Source organism: Acipenser ruthenus, chromosome 12 (genome assembly GCF_902713425.1).
Source record: "Acipenser ruthenus chromosome 12, fAciRut3.2 maternal haplotype, whole genome shotgun sequence".
Classification (NCBI taxonomy): domain Eukaryota; kingdom Metazoa; phylum Chordata; class Actinopteri; order Acipenseriformes; family Acipenseridae; genus Acipenser; species Acipenser ruthenus.
This window is the reverse complement of record NC_081200.1, coordinates 42539301-42546982: the sequence shown is the minus strand read 5'-3', so window position 1 is coordinate 42546982 and position 7682 is coordinate 42539301.

Below are 7682 nucleotides of genomic sequence, written 5' to 3'. Positions count from 1 at the left end.
CTGCAGGGCCGCGGCGCCCTCTGCTGCCCGTAGACACACATTACAGGCAGCTGTGGGGAGCGCTGGGGGTCACTCTGCTTTTTCACAGAAGCCAGAGGAAAGGAACGAATCCAGGGCACTTCTGCTCTTTCTAGCTTTGATCAATAACCTTGAGAAGCTGTGAAGAAGCTCGATTACTTCTGATCTGTTGTTGTGAAAGGTATGCGCTGAGGAGGAGTAAATCTGTACGAGTGCAGGGCGAGTGCAGCCTGAGTTCAGTCTGAGTGCAGGGCGAGTGCAGCCTGAGTGCAGGGCGAGTGCAGCCTGAGTTCAGTCTGAGTGCAGGGCGAGTGCAGCCTGAGTTCAGTCTGAGTGCATCCTGAGTGCAGCCTGAGTGCAGCTCACAGATGTTTCAGTGCAGATTTAATGCCAATGTCTGGCTGATGTGATTGTGCATGACTTCATCCATTAGAATATTTTACAAGGAACAGCCTCAAAAAGAATGTTCCTGTTACTATGGAAACCTGGAGACCAGCCAGCACGAGAGAAACACACAGAGCAGAGCAGAGCAAAACTGAAACACTCACACACACACACACACTCAAATATCACACACACACACACATGTCAGAGCCTGCAGCTCAGCTCAGAGACGATTGAAGAGTTCAGTCTAGTTTAGAACTCACGTGACAGCTGGCATCGTGTTCAAGGAATAACTCCTCCAAGCAGGCAACTGGAAACACTGGAAACATATCAATCCAGACAGACACTGACGCTGACGCTGCAGCACTGACACTGATGCACAGACACTACAGCGCAGACACGGACGCACAGACACTACATCGCAGACACTGGTACACAGACACTGACGCACATACACTGACGCACAGACACTACATCGCAGACACTGACGCACAGACACTGACGCACAGACACTACAGCGCAGACACTGACGCACAGACACTACAGCGCAGACACTGACGCACAGACACTGCAGCGCAGACACTGACGCACAGACACTGCAGCGCAGACACTGACGCACAGACACTACAGCGCAGACACTGACGCACAGACACTGCAGCGCAGACATTGACGCACAGACACTGCAGCGCAGACACTGACGCGCAGACACTGCAGCGCAGACACTGACGCACAGACACTACAGCGCAGACACTGACGCACATACACTGCAGCGCAGACAACGACTGGGAGAGGAGGGGTGTTTCTCTGCTTTCCTGTGTGCTGTCCAGAGCTGACACAACATAGAAACACGCCGCGCTGCCTGCTTCCACATACTGCTCAAAACGGCAGGGATGGAAAGACGGCTCCTACTGAAGAGCAGTTTGATCCAGTCCTGGTTTTATTTTGAGTTTAATAAGACACACCTGCGCTTGTTACCTGTACACTGTGGTTAATCAAGCGCGTAGTAAAACCTGGTGCCACTGCTCTGCAATGGGAGTGTGGTTTCTCTCTTTGAATAGCGTCAGTCGTGACTGGATTTCAATTGGACTAAGGCTACATTAACAAATCACATGAAATGATTTCATTAAGACGCGCTTCCAGTCCCGGTCCTGACGCCGCTCCACTCCTACCTTGTGGTGCTGCAGGATCCAGTTCCCGGGAATGTCTCCCTCGGTCCCCGATGCTCCTGCCCGGGTCTCCGCCACGTCCCCACTTTCCTCAGCCGAGCCCCCCGAGCCCCCCACTCTCTCCATCTCCCGGCTTTACGTTTACAAATGAATCTCGTTTTTATTTCACGTGTTTCTTTAAAACTCAAAATGAACTCTGCGTTCCTGGAGTGTGAATAATTCGTTTCCTTTATGGAATCATTTCAGTGCGGACTCCCGACTTCCAGATTCACGTGACATGTATTTATCTTGCTTGTGTTTTAGTTATTTATGTGTGATTATTTATTTATTTTCATATCTTTCACCTGCAAGAACGTCTCGCTCACGCTTCATTCAAACGAGTCCGGACACAAACTGCTGCCGAAGGAAACCGAGTTCCGCTTCCAGGATCGCTTGGTCCGCGACCTGTCTGTTTCCTCTCGTCTCTGTCAAACGATTTGTAAAACAGTACAAGCGGCTTGCGGATTTGTATGGACCTTTTTCCGCCTATACAAAGTCTAAACAAAACTGATAATATTTCACCGTGTTAATTGAAGGGTCTGTCTACTTGTTTGGTTCCATTGCTAGCTGCCGTCTTCTCAAATACCCGCTTTTCTTATTAAACCAATAGAAAACTAACAGCAGCGTGCCCGCAAACAAAACGTGAACAAGCAGACCGATTCCAGACTGCTCACTGCCAGCATCGTTATTACAATAGAAATGTTAAAAGATTCAGTTATGCGATGCGATGCACATGTATTGGGGTTTATACCACTGAAATACAGTATTGTGCTAGTCTAATATCATTGAATAGCGTACATCAATACACCGCGGCATGTATGAAATACAGTACAGTATTGCGCTAGTCTAATATCATTGAATAGCGTACATCAATACACCGCGGCGTGTATGAAATACAGTACAGTATTGTGCTAGTCTAATATCATTGAATAGCGTACATCAATACACCGCGGCATGTATGAAATACAGTACAGTATTGTGCTAGTCTAATATCATTGAACAGCGTACATCAATACACCGCGGCATGTATGAAATACAGTACAGTATTGTGCTAGTCTAATATCATTGAATAGCGTACATCAATACACCGCGGCATGTATGAAATACAGTACAGTATTGTGCTAGTCTAATATCATTGAATAGCGTACATCAATACACCGCGGCGTGTATGAAATACAGTACAGTATTGTGCTAGTCTAATATCATTGAATAGCGTACATCAATACACCGCGGCATGTATGAAATACAGTACAGTATTGTGCTAGTCTAATATCATTGAATAGCGTACATCAATACACCGCGGCATGTATGAAATACAGTACAGTATTGTGCTAGTCATTGAATAGCGTACATCAATACACCGCGGCATGTATGAAATACAGTACAGTATTGCGCTAGTCTAATATCATTGAACAGCGTACATCAATACACCGCGGCATGTATGAAATACAGTACAGTATTGTGCTAGTCTAATATCATTGAATAGCGTACATTGATACACCGCAGAGGTACTTGCGGTTCGAGTTTGCAGTGATCTATCAGTGTAAGTGCGGATGTTACCACTAGAGGGAGCCGGAGTTCCACCTCCCCACAGCATTGACAGTGCACTGAAGCATCACCCGTGCAAACCGCCTCTCTCAACCAGGATGAAGACAAATACAGTGAAGAGAAAAACACGACTAACCCCACGGGGACTGCCGTGGGCTGCTTCACGTGACCCTGCTGCGCGGCATATTGACTGGCAAAAAATCACAAGCATCTGGTGCAGCTTTCTTTAATTTAATAACTAAAATAATGAGTAGTTTGAAAATATATCATCTATTATAATAATTCTGATAATAATCATTTAATAAGGTCAACTTTCTTTATCATTCATTCAGTTTGAAACTGTCCATAATATCAATAATATAGTATAAGCAGAATTGATCGTGACCGATACCACTTCATATAATCACACAGTCTGGTTAATGAAACATAGATTTTAGAAGGAATATCTAACATAGTGTTCGTGACTGCAATACAAATCCCTGTGGATTACTCTGCAGTATCATTTCATCACAATATATGTACTGTGCTAAATTTGTGTTCAGAGAGCGAGGGCGTTTCTAGAGCAGAGCCAAACGAGCTGGCAGAGGCGTGTGTGGATGAGCCCTGACCCGGCCTCTGGCACAGGTGTGGGGGGTGGGTGGAGTACACCCGTGTGCGTGCCGACGCGCGTCCAGCAGATAGCAGCCCGGGGCAGAGAGAGCCGAACCGCAGACTGCCAGTCACGCCGCTGCCGGTTTAAATTACAGCTTCGCAGTGCAGGACATGCGCTTTACTGAACCTCATGTCTGCAGTAAACAGTTAACACATTTATACAGCAGATATCTGCAATGAAGAAAAACACACGCGCATAATTGCACGTAATTGCCAGGCTAACCCGACTCAATTTAAACTTGAATTGAAAGCTGCCTGTCCCTGCAGAGGGCTGCGCCGCGGTTCATAGTCATAGAATCACGAGCCATAGAATCACGAGTCATAGAATAACGAGTCATAGAATCACGAGCCATAGAATAACGAGTCATAGAATCACGAACCATAGAATCACGAGTCATAGAATCACGAGCCATAGAATCACGAGTCATAGAATCACGAGCCATAGAATCACGAGCCATAGAATCAGAGTCATAGAATCACGAGCCATAGAATCACGAGTCATAGAATCACGAGCCATAGAATAACGAGTCATAGAATCATGAGCCATAGAATAACGAGTCATTGCTGTGTTTATTAGATTGCACATGCTGCTCAGTGTTGATTAGATTGAACACCCTGCTCAGTGTTGATTAGATTGCACACCCTGCTCAGTGTTGATTAGATTGCACACCCTGCTCAGTGTTTATTAGATTGCACACCCTGCTCAGTGTTGATTAGATTGAACACCCTGCTCAGTGTTGATTAGATTGAACACCCTGCTCAGTGTTGATTAGATTGAACACCCTGCTCAGTGTTGATTAGATTGCACACCCTGCTCAGTGTTTATTAGATTGCACATGCTGCTCAGTGTTGATTAGATTGAACACCCTGCTCAGTGTTGATTAGATTGCACACCCTGCTCGGTGTTGATTAGATTGCACACCCTGCTCAGTGTTGATTAGATTGCACACCCTGCTCAGTGTTGATTAGATTGAGCACCCTGCTCAGTGTTGATTAGATTGCACACCCTGCTCAGTGTTGATTAGATTGCACACCCTGCTCAGTGTTGATTAGATTGCACACCCTGCTCAGTGTTGATTAGATTGAACACCCTGCTCAGTGTTGATTAGATTGCACACCCTGCTCAGTGTTGATTAGATTGAACACCCTGCTCAGTGTTGATTAGATTGCACACCCTGCTCAGTGTTGATTAGATTGAACACCCTGCTCAGTGTTGATTAGATTGCACACCCTGCTCAGTGTTGATTAGATTGAACACCCTGCTCAGTGTTGATTAGATTGAACACACTGCTCAGTGTTGATTAGATTGCACACCCTGCTCAGTGTTGATTAGATTGCACACCCTGCTCAGTGTTGATTAGATTGAACACCCTGCTCAGTGTTGATTAGATTGCACACCCTGCTCAGTGTTGATTAGATTGCACACCCTGCTCAGTGTTTATTAGATTGCACACCCTGCTCAGTGTTGATTAGATTGAACACCCTGCTCAGTGTTGATTAGATTGAACACCCTGCTCAGTGTTGATTAGATTGAACACCCTGCTCAGTGTTGATTAGATTGCACACCCTGCTCAGTGTTTATTAGATTGCACATGCTGCTCAGTGTTGATTAGATTGAACACCCTGCTCAGTGTTGATTAGATTGCACACCCTGCTCGGTGTTGATTAGATTGCACACCCTGCTCAGTGTTGATTAGATTGCACACCCTGCTCAGTGTTGATTAGATTGAGCACCCTGCTCAGTGTTGATTAGATTGCACACCCTGCTCAGTGTTGATTAGATTGCACACCCTGCTCAGTGTTGATTAGATTGCACACCCTGCTCAGTGTTGATTAGATTGAACACCCTGCTCAGTGTTGATTAGATTGCACACCCTGCTCAGTGTTGATTAGATTGAACACCCTGCTCAGTGTTGATTAGATTGCACACCCTGCTCAGTGTTGATTAGATTGAACACCCTGCTCAGTGTTGATTAGATTGCACACCCTGCTCAGTGTTGATTAGATTGAACACCCTGCTCAGTGTTGATTAGATTGAACACACTGCTCAGTGTTGATTAGATTGCACACCCTGCTCAGTGTTGATTAGATTGCACACCCTGCTCAGTGTTGATTAGATTGAACACCCTGCTCAGTGTTGATTAGATTGCACACCCTGCTCAGTGTTGATTAGATTGAACACCCTGCTCAGTGTTGATTAGATTGCACACCCTGCTCAGTGTTGATTAGATTGCACACCCTGCTCAGTGTTGATTAGATTGCACACCCTGCTCAGTGTTGATTAGATTGCACACCCTGCTCAGTGTTGATTAGATTGCACATGCTGCTCAGTGTTGATTAGATTGAACACCCTGCTCAGTGTTGATTAGATTGAACACCCTGCTCAGTGTTGATTAGATTGCACACACTGCTCAGTGTTGATTAGATTGAACACCCTGCTCAGTGTTGATTAGATTGCACATGCTGCTCAGTGTTGATTAGATTGAACACCCTGCTCAGTGTTGATTAGATTGCACACCCTGCTCAGTGTTGATTAGATTGCACACCCTGCTCAGTGTTGATTAGATTGAACACACTGCTCAGTGTTGATTAGATTGCACACCCTGCTCAGTGTTGATTAGATTGCACACCCTGCTCAGTGTTGATTAGATTGCACACCCTGCTCAGTGTTGATTAGATTGAACACCCTGCTCAGTGTTGATTAGATTGAGCACCCTGCTCAGTGTTGATTAGATTGCACACCCTGCTCAGTGTTGATTAGATTGAGCACCCTGCTCAGTGTTGATTAGATTGCACATGCTGCTCAGTGTTGATTAGATTGCACACCCTGCTCAGTGTTGATTAGATTGCACACCCTGCTCAGTGTTGATTAGATTGAACACACTGCTCAGTGTTGATTAGATTGCACACCCTGCTCAGTGTTGATTAGATTGAACACCCTGCTCAGTGTTGATTAGATTGCACACCCTGCTCAGTGTTGATTAGATTGAACACCCTGCTCAGTGTTGATTAGATTGAGCACCCTGCTCAGTGTTGATTAGATTGCACACCCTGCTCAGTGTTGATTAGATTGCACACACTGCTCAGTGTTGATTAGATTGAACACCCTGCTCAGTGTTGATTAGATTGCACACCCTGCTCAGTGTTGATTAGATTGAACACCCTGCTCAGTGTTGATTAGATTGCACACCCTGCTCAGTGTTGATTAGATTGCACACCCTGCTCAGTGTTGATTAGATTGCACATGCTGCTCAGTGTTGATTAGATTGAACACCCTGCTCAGTGTTGATTAGATTGCACACCCTGCTCAGTGTTGATTAGATTGAACACCCTGCTCAGTGTTGATTAGATTGCACACACTGCTCAGTGTTGATTAGATTGAACACACTGCTCAGTGTTGATTAGATTGAACACCCTGCTCAGTGTTGATTAGATTGCACATGCTGCTCAGTGTTGATTAGATTGCACACCCTGCTCAGTGTTGATTAGATTGCACACCCTGCTCAGTGTTGATTAGATTGCACACCCTGCTCAGTGTTGATTAGATTGCACACCCTGCTCAGTGTTGATTAGATTGCACACCCTGCTCAGTGTTGATTAGATTGAACACCCTGCTCAGTGTTGATTAGATTGAACACCCTGCTCAGTGTTGATTAGATTGAACACCCTGCTCAGTGTTGATTAGATTGAACACCCTGCTCAGTGTTGATTAGATTGAACACCCTGCTCAGTGTTGATTAGATTGCACACCCTGCTCAGTGTTGATTAGATTGCACACCCTGCTCAGTGTTGATTAGATTGCACACCCTGCTCAGTGTTGATTAGATTGCACACACTGCTCAGTGTTGATTAGATTGAACACACTGCTCAGTGTTG